At 37.0% G+C, this 15069-nt stretch overlaps 1 protein-coding gene and 1 pseudogene across 8 annotated transcripts in view; one reads left to right on the forward strand and one right to left on the reverse strand.

Moving 5' to 3' along the window:
• Window positions 1-15069, reverse strand: part of UNC5D (unc-5 netrin receptor D) — a 523673-nt gene that overhangs the window by 264958 nt on the left and 243646 nt on the right. The gene's annotated exons all lie outside the window — the stretch shown is intronic.
• On the forward strand, window positions 6043-6989 carry LOC143669567 (F-actin-capping protein subunit alpha-1 pseudogene; annotated as a pseudogene).

The raw sequence follows: 15069 nt of genomic DNA on the forward strand, positions 1-15069 counted from the left end.
CCCTTGACTTATGTATTTAGCAATTACAAAAGGTCCCTCAAAGGTGGGAGCTTGGTGCAAGCTTCCCTGTCTTTGTTGCTCGCTGGTCCCTGAGGAGAAGTGCAATATTTCTCATTAGAAAACTCCTGGTGCTCTTGAATAAAGTAAAAATCTCAGGCCCTCAGCAGATCAGGATAATTTCAAAAAGTTGTAGTGATCGAGACCGAGGTAAAACTTCTAACATTTCTTCTCAGCTTCATCAGAAAACCACCATTAATTTTAAACAGAACAAACAAAAGACCCTCCATGGTCTGTATTGGGAACACTGGTGAAACAGAATATCAGGGTGCCAGGAAGTTCCTTAGATGGAATTTAAGAACTTTCCAAGCACTCCCACATGTAATAACTCTTTCATTTCTTACACCAACCCCAAGGAGTGACCATTCTTAAACGCATTTTATGCGGGAAAAATTCAAGTGCTGCATTTGCCCTCTTAGGAGGAGTGAGTGACAAAGCCAGGGCTTCAGGTCCAGAACTTGCCCCATTCAACCACAGCCCTTGAACCTACTCAGCTCCAACCCAGCAAGGCTTCTCTCTATGATCATCTTCTTGGCTCCTCAAGCCCTCCCAACTCCAGACTGTTTGTCCTCATCCTTCAGCATCTTCCCTGTGAAGCCATTCTTAATTACACAGAGTCAAGGACAAATTGCCTCTGATAGCAGCCATAAGTACAGTATTTCACCCATTGAGAGGGTCTGTCCAGAGTGATTGATGAGTAAGGAAGCCATAATGGAGATGTACCAAATAGACTCAGCCCTATGAAAACAACTTCACAGGGAATAGATTAATCTGACAAACATGATTCTGAAAAGCCAGGACGTTTGATAAATCAATGAAAGCAACAAGGTCAGTCCAACTTCCACCTGGAAACTTACAGCCCCTTCTAAAGCTCTGGTCCATGAAGCCACATACAACTTGGACTCACAGGTCCTCTCTAACCATAAAACTTTGATGCTTACAGGCACTGGCCAGTGTTGCACAGCAGCTGTCCTGTTCTGAACCCTCCCCCCTCTTATATTCAGATTCATGTCCCTGGCAATGACATAGTGTTCTCCGACTCTTTAATAGATGTGTCCTACTCAAAGCAAACAGGTCTATAAAGCATGTTGCAAGCTACCGTCTTTTTGAAATGATGAACTCTAGAGTTACACTTCAGTTCAAAAACTGGGTCATCATTTTCTAAGTGTGTGAGCTATTGCTAGAACTTCTTCCCTTTGAAAAGAACCCTGATGTTGTATACTCCTTTATAGGGACTTACAATTCCTTATGCCCATCAGGGCAATTTCAATTCCATTTGCTTTAGCAATACTAGATATAGGAAAAATCTTGGCTATTGAGATGTGGACAACTCTGTATACTTTGGGACTTAAAAAGAAGCAATCAGTAAGAAAGGGCCTTCTTTTCTTATACTGGACACTGCTGTTTCTGAATGTGATGGCTGGAACTGCTACAGCAATCTTGCTACCATAAGTGGAGTCAGCCTGAGAGTATAGACTCAGCACATAAGACTGCACAGTATTAAAGATCAAAAGTACCTAGATTTCTGATATTTTCATTGATATCACATATATTTATTTATCTGCTAAACTATATTACAGCAAATAACACATATCCTAAATATTCACGCCATTTTAATGAGGATGTTTTTTTCCCTACCATTTGATGCTAAAGCATATAAATTGAAAATATTCACAATAACTAACAATGTTTTGAGAAATCTTTCAATGTCAAGTGTCACTCTAAACACTTCAATGTATTCACTTATTTTTTAGACATCCTTATCATCATTCTCAAGTAATTTGACCCAAATCATTGCAAAAATTTTCACTCTGTTGCCTAATAAGGCCAGCACTCTGATCATATCTTTATCCAGTCTAGAACTTTAGCTCTTTTTCTTTGGGTGCACGTAAGAATCTGGCCCAGCTGTTCCTCCAGATGCAAAGGGAAAAGCTGAGTGGAGAGAGGAGATGGATACTGTTTTCGTGTGAGAGGATAGAATGATCATTACCAATGAGGGGCCTATTAGAATCTGGACAGCTGGGTCCTATACCAGATTTACTACATCAGAATTTTGGGGAGAAAATTCAGGATATATGTCTTTTTAACTGTTTCCCCAGATGATTCTACTGCACATGAAAACTTGGAAATCTCTATCAAAATGTTCAGAACAAATGTAGGAACCAAAGAGTAGTTTTTAGTGGTGCCTGAGCACCATATTGGGCATTAAGACTGGAATCAAGCTGCCTCCTTTGCTCTCTTACACTGGATGCATCACATCCATCTGTCACAAACAGGTCATGAGCTTGATAGTTTTACAGGGACTCCTATACATCTTCATATCCCCAAAGTGCCTTGAAAACCAAGAGCTAGCACTCATACAGCACCACGTGCTTGGCAATGCCTTGCAATAATAGTAGCGACTCTCTTCATCAGCCTCATGATGCCATGGTGCTGTCATTTTTCCATATCGCAGAGGCTGAAACAGAAAGGGTCAACACCTTGCCAAGGACTGCGCACTTAGTGATGGATGAGCCAAGATTTGACCCACATAGCAACTTCCAGGACCAGTGGTCTTTGACAACAGTATCGTAAGGCCATCAGACTGTCCCAGGATATATATATATATATATATATATATATGATACTCCTTCCTTGTACACATTTACTCTTATCTTCCCCTGCCTGGAATAGACTCCCATCTTTGTTATCTTTTCACATCCATGGTAGATTGAATCTCACCCCTCACAAAGGTATGCTCGAGTCCTAATGCTCTGAGCTGTGGGTATGAACTCATTTGTTCATAGGACCCCAGAAGATGGTATTAGGTTAAGTTGAGGCCAAACCGAATCAGGGTGGGCCTCACTCCAGTATGATGGGAGTTCTTATAAGCAAATGAAATTTGGACGTGGAAGCAGAAGCCAGGCAGACATATATTTCCATGTGACAGAGCAGAGACTGACTGTCAGCAAACCACCCCCAAAACACTACACAGTCAATGAAATCATGGCCTCCTAAGACCTTGACTTGGAACTTGCAGCCTCTTAATTGTGAGCCACAAGTTCCTCGTGTTTAAGCTAATGAATTTGTGGTATTTTGTGGTAGTATCCCTGGAAGACTAAAACAACCCTTAGCCATCCTTCAAGTTCATAACTAGGCTCAGCAGAGTCTAACAACCATCTCATGGGTTCATGGCATGGGATGTTTAATATTTCCTACCATAGAGGTTTGTCATATGATGATTAAATCACATATATTGAATGCCAATAAGCACTGTACTGGATACTTAGCTGGGATGCCATAACAAGTAGCTATATTTGATGTTCTTTACATTTTCCCACAGTTTAAGATAACATAAGATACAGGACAATGTTTTAATACACACTCTTTTTTGATGATGATTCAGAGGGTGTTCCAGCAGGAGTGGGAGAGGAAATTTACATTCCAATTCCTTTTCTATTAAGAAAACTTCCAGCACAGATTTTTAGGCATTCTAATTAACAAAAACTGATGATACTCATTATTCTTAATGTCTCCAAAGGAGAAAGTAGAATATAATGAATAGGGAGGGTGAAATATACAAAGCCCTAAGTGTAGGGTTAAATTCTATCTCTGACACTTGCCAAGTATGTGACCTTGGGCAACTCATTTTACCCACGTGTAGGTTTTGATGCCCACCACACCTGATTTTGGGATTGTGACTTTGCCTTGTGATTAGCTGTGTGATCATGAACAATGCTTCAGATTGCCAGGAATCATGTTACAATGCAGATTCCAATTTAGTTGGTCTGGGGAATGGCAGGGGATTTGTATTTCTAATAATTATTAGAAATTATTTCTAATAATTTTCTTGTCTGTTAAAAAATGTAAATAGTATCTACATCATAGAGTTTGTCCAGGGTTAAATGAGATAAAACATATATATATATATGGCACTTATACAACATCTTAGAAAGCAGTAGGGTGCCTTCTGAGTTACCATAGGTAAAAGAAGGTTAGTTACTTGTTAAACTTTGAGAGTAGCTGAAGCTCATGAAGCCGTCACTTTCATCCAGGACACCCAGTGGTAAGGGCAGCCCTGAGATCCAATTCTGCTCACAAACATATGTGACACTTCTCTGAATACTATCGATTCTTCAAATAAGGACTTTGTCTTGTAGAAAGGATAAACTTTATGGACAGCCCTCATCTCTACATTTACCCCACCCCCACCCAAGACTGCTTAGCCAGTCTCTGTGCAGACTATGACATGATGTCCTCCTGAGACACTGCAGATATGACAAGGGGGTGTAAAACATTGTTATAATTGGGCGTGGGAGATTAACACATTTATCTCTACCAAAGAATATTAATATGCCCATAAAATACTAATAGGAGTGGCCTGTCTTCTCAGCTCAAAACAACATGTCATCCCATTGTAGTCTCTTTTGAATTTTAATATATACCTTTATACACACACACACAGAAATTAAATTATAATATCTACATATATACACACACAAAATATTCCAATTTTAATTAGTGAGTGGTATGCCAAGTTATCATATATACTCTCTCCTACATTTATTTGATGCTGGTGTTAAAAAAGGAAACCACATTCAATAAACATGAATCAGTTCCTAAAAAACACACAAAATTTTACTTGTTAATACATCCAATAAAGCACACAAAAATGTTTGCACAGGAAAGGTCTGTGAGATTCATTAGAAGGCTAGAAGCATCAAAGCCATTCCAATGATGACACCAATGGGGTAATTTTATCCAAATCCTTTAATCTCAACCCTGAATGTTAAGAGACATGATTTCTAACTTCCAACCTTCCTTATTTTTTTTTCTTAAAGATACAAACTCCTCAGAACTATGGAGGCTTCTTGACATCTTTGTTTTACAACATCTGTCCTTCTGCTCTTGCATGGAGACTTCAAACACCAAGACAGCCTCAATTGGGCTGAGACATTCCCCCAAGGAGGAGCTTATTTCTATCTCCCTCACAGCAAACCACATTCTCCATTCAGTCCCAGCCCATTGTGATCTGCATTTGAAAACCTCCTCCCCCTTCCTTAAAGATCCCATGTACAGAAACATAAATGCAAGCAGCCATCCGCACAAAAGCTACACCTAGGGGACAAACACTCAGTAGGCAAGCCGGTGAGTGCATTTTTTGCTTTTCGCCTTGGTCAGGCAGCACCTGGCAGGGATGGAGTTCTTATGAGAATTTATTTCTGACAGTAAGCCTCTCTCCAGAGATGGGCTTATTTCAGCTGCTTCAGTAATCACATTTTATAACCTGTGCTGACTTTTCCACCCAGCAATTTCATGTCTGTCTACCTGTCTTTGGTCAGTCAGACTCATGTCAAGCACCTACTACCTACCAGGTGCTGTCCTAGACATAGGTGAACAAATCCCACCTGTTTCTTGACATCTTTGCGCCCATGTAGTACCCAGAGGTATGCTCAGAAGACTTGCACGACCCTCAATTCCTAAAGAAATCTTCCACGCTACTTTCTTTTTTATTTTCCCATTTATTTTATAAGTGTAGCAAATGGTTTTCTGAACCCCTATCATAGAGATCTTGGTTTCTTTTCACTAACTTAAAAAAAAAAACAACTTATATTTACCCATGCCACCCCAACCCTAAAGTAGATCATATCATATGAATTCACATGAAATTGTCCTGGTCATTTTCATTAATTCTTCATTCATATGTACATGTTCAATCATTCACCACTCATGGTATTGAGCAGTTCATGTGTCCGAGGCTCTGCCCTAACCATCCTCATAAGGCTTATAGTATAGTGGGCAAGGTTATAATATGACAAAATATAATTAGACTTATATGCAAAGTGCCATGAAGAATTCAGGAAAAATATGCCAGGAAAGAGATGCCAAGTTTGGCTTCAAAAGAGGGAAATATTTCAGTCATTGGTTCCTACAAATGAGTAGGTGTTCCACTAATCACAGATTGCTGAGTAACTCTGGTGGGGAAATGGAAGCATTTAACATCTAATGGAGAAGTCCAAGATAGCTGATTTTGAGGATCAGGTGTCAGATGGGGAGAGGGTACGCATAGCTACCAAACTCATCACTCATGCACCTCCAGGGGAATTTAATGAGGTGTTTAATGATGTCCAGCTACTACTTAATAATGACAATCTTCTCAGGGAAGGGGCAGCACATGCATTTGCCCAATATAACATGGATCAGTTCACACCTGTGAAGTTAGACGGATATAACAAATCAGTTCTTAATTATAGAACATAGTGACCTGGGTAATGGCTGATTTTTAGATCCAAGAAACAAAATTTCTTTTAGGTTTGATAATTTACAGAAAGACCAAGTGGCCCACAACGAGAGGAAGCAGATGGAGGTCTGAAGTCTTGGAGACAATTTTGTGACAGTGCGTTAAAGGCTTATGTGAAAGATCACTATTCCAGCGGCTTCTGTACTATTTTTGTTAAAACCATAGATGGACATCAGATTGTTATTGCATATATTGAAAGCCACCAGTTTCAGTCTAAAACCTTCTGGAATGGTCATTGAAGACCAGAGTGAATGTTCACCTCCATACAGCCCAGATGGTTGGCATCTTGAGATTCAGGTTCACTCTTATGAAGATGGCAATGTTCAGTTTGGTTAGTCATAAAGAGGTACAGGATTCAATGTCTGTTTCGAAGGAAGTCCAAACTACCAAGCTGTTTGTTAAAATCATAGAGCACGCAGAAAATGAGTATCAGACAGCAATTAGTGAAAAACTATCAAGCAATATCAGACACCACATTCAAGGCACTGCGCAAGGTCTAGTTACTTGCACCAAAATCGACTGGTACAAGATACTCAGCTACAATATTGGCAAAGAAATGCAGAATGTTAAAAAGTTGCTTGTCGAATTCTTCAGTGCATGGGGGGAAAAGGATTCATTTAACGTGTGGTCATATAATAAATGGGTGGTTTAGAAACAAGAGTGATACTTTACAAGGGCTTTCAAAGTTAACTGGTTTTCCAGCCTCATGGAATACTGTTGAACCTTTAGCATTGTCTTGAATTTTTTTGTGTTCTTTGCCTTGTGATTTTTCTTTTCCACTATGTCTATCTGTACATCTTTTTTTCTTTTCTTTTTTTTTTAATGTTGGTGAGAGAGCTCTATTCATGTATCATTTTACCATTTAGAAAATTTCCCTAGCCATGAAGCTCTTTTACTGATACTGACAGGGAATATGTTCAGGACTCTTCTACTCTATTCTTCAGAGCATTTCTGGTACTTCATTGGTTTTTAATGATAGCCAAAGGGGCTGATCTACACATTAATAGCTAAATGGAAGACACAGTCATCCTTCTTCTTTCAACTGCTTTGATCATCACTTAGAGCATCTCATAACTAGTTTCCAAAACTTTGGATTAGGGCTTCCAGTTTCTTTTGAGTGGACAAAGGAAGTTTCCTGGAATTTCCATTAGAAACAACTTCTCTAGGGAAGTTGCAAATCCAAAGACTTTGAGCCACATTTACTGCACATGAACGTGTTTGCTTTTTTTCCCTTCCTTCGTTAATTATCTCCTTCCTATTTAGTACCATTATAGTTATATACATCTACATTTCTAGAGGAGAGTTTTACCCATTTATTTTTTAACATTCAAGAACTGCCAGCATACTGTGGATGTCGTAGAGCAAATATAAAACTCGAAAAATGCAGATGTTAAAGGAATTAATAGGTATTGTGCTTTAATGTTTTGTGGCAGGATTGTATTATAAACAATTGAATTACACAACTATGTAAATCATGAATAAAAAGTAAAAATGGACCAAAGTGAGAAGGGTAACTTCCAATTTGTATCTTTCTATCGTAACCTATTATTAAAGGGAATACTCGTGATTTGTTCTAAATAAGATACAAAACTTTTTCCTAATTACTCTTCTTCAGCTTTGCCTGCCAAGAATTCATACCTAGCTGTAATATAGCATCCCTTCCCAGGTACATTGGCAGTTATGTGTGTTTGATCTCAAAATACACACACAGGTGACAAAGATATGATATGAAACTGGTAATGATGGGATCATTTACATTGATTACACTTCTATGAGCAGGCCTTAAAGGAAGGTCAGTTTTTTAAAAAACTAAGTAGTGTCTTCCTATCTACCTCCAAATACATGTTGAAAAGAAGGGTGATTTTGCTTCAGCTTTGTTTTTGCTCAGTACCACAGACAAGCAGGAGTGTTTCCACATGACCTATTGAGCTGTATAAGGATTTCTAATTCAAATAAAATATATCTGCATTATTCATCATTCCTATCATCCATCCATACCACACTATACTCTGTATTAGGTAGTCCAAAAGAAATATGCCTGTTTGGATCGGAAAAAAAAAGCGAACATCTAATATAGTCCCCAAAAGACAGTAAAATAAATCTCCTTGAAAACTAAATAATATTGGCTTAAACACATTCAAAATAGCAAGGGAATGTTCAGTTCTTGTTGTTATTCAATGCTGTCTCTGGTTTGAATGGCACAAGATAATGTTTACCTGTTTTCACTTTGATATTTTCACTTGTACAAAATCCAATTAGAAAATCAGATGTTTTGCATTTCTGGCATAAGCATTATTGGAACATTGGGGTGGCTGGCAAGAAAATGAGATGTTTACATCTGCATGATTCACAGACGTGTCTCAATATTCATGCAATGCCCCAACTAATGAGCAATAGCTGAAAAGCAATATAGCATAATAACTACTACATAGTATTAATGCCCTGCTTTGCAATGAAGACAGGCCTTTTATTTGCTGCTTATAAACAGCTTATAGTGCCCCCATAGTTTCTCCCTTGCCCCCTCCTTCCATCCAAGCTACTCTTCTCAAGAGCTTTTCAACATTTCAAAGAGATATTAAATGGGCTCCACAAAAAAAAAAATTTCCTCTGGCTAAATGATGCCAGAACAGACATCATTATTATATAGTTACAGCATTTGTTTTAAAGTCTTCACCCCAGAGAACAAAGTTTTCCCGACAACTGAACTTGATGAAATCACTGAATCACACTTGGTTTGTTTGGTGGGACGATTTCTGTCATTCGGTCACTTAAGTTATGATAAATCAAAGAGATAATCTTTCATGAGGGAAAACTAACCCATAGCAAGACTAATACTCAATCATCCACAAAGGAAGACTGCAAACCAAGTTTCCTCCCAAGTGCAATTATTGTCTAAATGTAGGTGCTTGTAAGGCATCCAGTCTGAATTGTTGGGTAATGTATGCACCTGCAAATAGGCAAGAGGACAGTAATAAATGAAATGAAATCTTGTCCTGTTCATAATTGTACCTGTGGCATGGTGCTTATTCTCAGCTAGAGAAACATTTCATTTACTAAAGCTATTCCTCTGAGCCAATCCCCAACATCTTCTCTCAACTTGATTTGCAGATCAATGGTCATGATTAAAGTTAAGGGACTAGAAGGAGCTGCTGATTCAAATGTTAGCTGTGCTTGCTGCCGTGTTATTCACATCCTGCTTTAGACAAAGTCGGTTGTGTTCCTGCTTCCAAGCAAGCAAGTTTCAAAACACTGATGAATATTTGAAAACAAGTCTTGGGGAGCAGATCTACACAGGGAAAGAAGAACACAGGAGTAAAAGAAATGAAAACATTAAGGTCAGTGGAGAAAAATGAAAGTGTTGCCGACAGTAATGGTATTCACCCATTTCCTTTTGTAATCATGGATTTCAAGCTAATAAAGCCATGGCTTTGTTCTTGTATCTAAGACTGAACCCAGTCAATCTCCTTGAAAGAAACAGGCCAACAATATCAATGTGTGTTATCAACTGATAACACTTGCTGAATTCACAAGTCCTAATATCAAACAAAAATCTATGCACATCCCCAGCCCCCAGCCCCTCTATTTTCCTTCCCAGTGCCCTGGGGGAGTGTCCCCCTTCCTATTCCTTCAAGTATGCCTTGCATTCTATTCTTCCCACGTTTCTGGAAAGGTCACAGCTAGTATGCTTGCCTTTTCTGTCCTTAGGACAGTTCTCCAGTTTCCCTGCCCTTATCCTACTGGCCAAAACTGAGTGATGCTAAAATCTCTAGGACATTTTTTTTGAAACATTCAAATCCACATCCCACTCCTTTTTCTTTCTTTCTTTTTTTTTTTTTTTTCCTTCACAGAGGATGGCCTGAGCTCATACTTCCCATTTTCCTTACCACATATTCTTTAATCTACTCCAATCTAGTATCATTCAACTGGCACAGGTCTCACCAATATCCCCACTGGCTTCCATGATACCAGCACCAGAGGAAGTTTTCAGCCCACGGCTTCATTGACAAATCTGTATCATTTAACATATTTAATGACTCCTCTTTCCTGAAATATTCTCTTCACTTTGTTCTTACTGAACATGTCTTTTCTGTTTCCTTCAAATCCATCCTTGACTTAACCACTGAAGTGTTGGAAGTTCATCAAAACTCAGTCCTAGATGTCCCTTTTCATTCTTCTTTCTTTTTAGTCTTGCTCAGAGGTCCAGTTACCATGGGAAAATTAGATATTTCCATTGGATGGCTAAAAAGTAACTAACTTTCAACATGTTCAAAACCTAATTCATAATCTCCTATTCCCTCCTGCCAATGCTCTCTCTCACAGAAGAGAAAGCAATTGGAAATACGCAACAGAAACAGTACCAAAGCTATGTTTCTAAGACTCTTCTTTTCAAATGGGACTTTAAAAATGAAATATTTATTTTTTAAAGAGAAAATAAATTTAAAGTGGGACAAGGGAAATCCATTTTTATAAAATAGAAATAAAATGCTTGAAAGATGAAGAATTACAACCACAAAAATTATAACTGACAAATTTCATTGTTATAAATGGGAACAAAATTCTCATCCATCAGAATTATTCTGGACAATTGCACTTGTATGAATATTCCAAATATCTGACTTACAAATTATGCAAGGTACAGGCTTTACAAATTAGAATCTGCCAGAGTACACTAATGGTTTGAATAGCAAATAGTTGAATAGGGAGTTCTGCTTTCCATCATGGTCACAACCTATAATTCTTAGGAAATCAATTCTTTCTGTAGATTATTGATTTTCCATCTGTAAAATGAATATAATGATACTTGACTTTCTCATAGGATTTTTTGAAAAGTAACAAAAATATTGTAGCATAAGCAAAGGTTCTAGGAAACCTTTTAGGAAAGAGACATCACACTCTCACACTCCTGCCATTTGGGAAAACAATTCTTGTCCATCAACCAATTGTGTATTAAAACGCAATATATTGTTAATTAGAGAATAGCATGTTCAATTAATTGTTTCCTTTTATAAGAAATATTTTAAACTAAATACTCAGGAATTGTTCAGAGGAGATGCCAAAGTTTTAATTAGACACTTTATTTCAGGAAAGAACACTTTTATATTTAACTTTTAATAATACTAAGTCCTAATAACCTCACAAAGAAGATGGTTTGCACTTTATTTACAGTTCCAAGAGGGAAAACCAACCAAAAGGAAACTGAAAAAATGTAGGAAAGATAGAGAAGACAAAAATGGACATTTCTAGAAATTGACTCAGTGGGCTTCATTTTATAAAAGATATCCATCTATTAGCAAAAGGTTATTTAGTATATCCAGATGTTAGTTACTTGAAAATAAAATAATTAGAAATCCACATAATGTCAAAAAATTTTCCTGTGTTTCTTTTGCTTGAGAAAAAACTCATCTATCAATATCTGTAACTTTCTGCCTCATATATTATTGTAAATAAAAACTTAGAAATACAGGATCTCTTGTTCACAGAAATATGAATATAGTTTAATCATCAAAGAAAGAAAACATAGAGTACCCAATAAACCCATTATAAACTATTCAACAAGCCAAACTTCACATAGAAAAACCGAATAATATTCCATTTAATTAAAAAAAAATCCCCAACACTCAATATTATGGATTTTCTTTCATATTCATAATATCAAAAATGCTCCATTTGGTATAATGCCACTTGTGGGTCTAAATGTGTTGTTTATCTGCTTGCTTGTTTTTTTTGTTTGCTTGTTTTGTCATCCAAACAGCCTAAAATTACCTTTAATTTTTTTTCCAACTGGGAAAACCAGATTTACTAATTAAAAATACTGAACCAAAAGCACGAGATGTTTTTGAATTTTATAGCATTTGGCTTTCAGACCCACTCTCATACAGCATTTCATAACACACACAACACAGACATTTTCTCACAGTGAGATAGATAACGTGCTTCCTATTTTCAAGACTAGAAACAGATGCCTAACTGCAAAGCAAATTGATTTTTGTCACAGGCCTCATTGAAGCAAATTTTAATTGTTAATTAAATTAAAGTATAGAATAAAAATAAGTGTTCACTTGCATCATGCACACACAACAGCTTCAGAGGGCAGGGACAGACCCCAAGTTCCCAACTCCTGATGTACAGTTCTAACTTTTCTTTGTTTAAGGATAAAAATGTTGGTAGATATCTTTATATTTTCCCCCTTTGCACTGTGATAGAAGCAGCATGCCACACTGGCCAAGTTTATTGTATGTGTGTGCGTGTGTGTGTCTTCCGACCTACATCTTGTAGTGGTTAAAATAAAAAGAAAACAAACGAAAGAAGAGAAATGTAAATATCTAAGTTCTGAGGGAAGACATACTAACATAATTGTGTTTTGCTTATTCTCTGCAATAAAATACAGACTCATATTTAGGCACTAGGAAAAGAGGTGGTGAAGGAGAGAGAATAGTGCAGCAATCAGGAAACAATGAAAGATAAAATAAATTAGCTAGTGAGATATTTGAGACTATTTAATAAACATTTATCAAGTACTTGCTTCATGTAATTCTATTTACCAATAGAGAATTGAGATGGTTATAACCAAGAAATTAGAATTTAAGGGATGATTATGGCTGCTGAATCATTATAAAGCTATTCCTTTTTGTTTTGTTTTTACTTTCCTGTATATTAGAGTAGACAAAGAGAAATACCTGAGATCTCAGAATTTCAAACCCAGTTGCCTTGATCTTTGATGATTGCACAGCCTTTATCTTGTACCTTTGTGATTGTAGAAACCTTGTGACTGTCCTTCACTTGTACCCATTTTATCTTCTCTATTGTCTTACGATCACTAAAGACAGTCCCTAATGTTTATTTATGAAAGGGCTTGGTCAGCTCACAACTAACACACCTCATGTCCAAAGTTATCTTGATAAAGGAAGCTGGATCTAACCAAAGTGGTTAGATTTTTAGTAATATTAATCAGTACTAAAAATCACCACCATTTTCATATACATGTTCTGTGACTAAGCATGTGCTCAAATTGCACATACTCTATAATTAGATCAACTCTAATTACATCATCTAGAACCACTGTGCTCCTTATCCTAAAATCCTGCCCATCTTTTTAAACTATAAAACTGTCAAAGCTACTGCAGTTTGGGGGCACAAATTTATAGGCCAATGGGCCATCTGATCTCCTACTTCACGCCTAGCAATAAGCTTTTTCCCTCTATAAACCTGGTGTCTCAGGAATTGGCTATTTGAGCACATCAGATAGAGAATCCACTTCCTTTGTTCAGGATCACTCTTGTCCTCTTAAACTGTTACAGGGGTGATAAGAAAGAAATGAATAAAAAGACAAGCTAAAGAAGCTATCCAATCAATAAATATTCCTACAAAAGTTAATGGCAGTAATATGAATGGACATGTATGATAGATGGTGAATTTCTAGCAAATAAGGATTTGAATGTAGAATAAATAAGAAAATACAGTTTAAAAATACTAGCAGTATAAGGCAGGCTAGGAGAAAAGAAAATCAAACCAAAGGATGCATCCTGTCACAAAAAAACATTTTATCAATCCCTAAGGACCACTCCTAGAGGTTGCAGTAGTAGTAATGAGTATTTTGGGTGGCAGATCTCCTCACATAGGGAAACAATTTCTAACGTATTTACTTTCTAAGGTCTATTTCTGAGTATGTTAGGTTATTAGCTCTCAAGATGGAAATGAACATATACCACATTTAGTTCTTAAAAATAGAGTTAATATTAAAAGAAACGATGATATAAGGATCTAGAATTGGAGTTTCTTTGAATAAAGTCATCTCATGTAGTAGTCAAGTAGATCAACTAATTTATCACACACTGACCTATTATTGAAACTCAAAATCATCATGATAATAGTTGTGCCAATAGTTAAAATCTCTCTCAGTTTAAGGTTTATTTTAAAAAATGTACATATGGTAAATAAAAATAAATGATATATGCTCTACCCTTTGATTAGATCAAGATGGGAGCCCACCCATTCAAAGTGGGTCTTAATTGGTTTACTGGAGTACTTACAAGAGCTCATGGGGAGAGAAATTGCTCAAAGCCCACACAGAGAGCAGATGCCTAGACACGGAGGTTTGGAGTTGTAGAAAGAGGACACCCCAGAAGATACCCAAAGGCCCACAGGAGCTGAGAGAGTTGTTTGAAACCAGAAGCTGGGAGAGAAGGATGGCATGTTGCCATGTTCCTTTCCATGCAACAGACAAACCTTGGACACAATTGGCCTTTCTTGAATTGTGCTTTGTTTAGATCTGTAAACTTGTAACGTAATAAATTCCCTTTCTAAAAGGCAATCCACTTCTGGCGTACTGCATTCTGGCAGCATTAGCAAATTGAAGCAGTGCTCTATAAGCTAAAATATTATATAACACCCTCAAAACATTTACATCCAATATAATTGGCTGTTTGTTTCAGTTTTAGTACCTAAAAGGATACCTTGGTGTCTGAATTTTTTTCTTCTATGAGACTCCCAGATCCTTAACAAAGCAAATCAAATAAGGCATCTCTGTACTCATGTTTCCAGTAGCTGATAAGAGATAAAATGAAATTGCCAAACAAGGAAATCTTTGGTTATAAATAACAACCAATTCACAATTTTAAGAATAAAACATACTATAATAAATATGCTATGTTTATATAATATCCTTTCTGCTGGATTATATTAAGTGAAGTCAAGGTTTGTGCATATAAATATAGAACATTTTTCAATTTCCT

Source organism: Tamandua tetradactyla, chromosome 26 (genome assembly GCF_023851605.1).
Source record: "Tamandua tetradactyla isolate mTamTet1 chromosome 26, mTamTet1.pri, whole genome shotgun sequence".
NCBI lineage: Eukaryota > Metazoa > Chordata > Mammalia > Pilosa > Myrmecophagidae > Tamandua > Tamandua tetradactyla.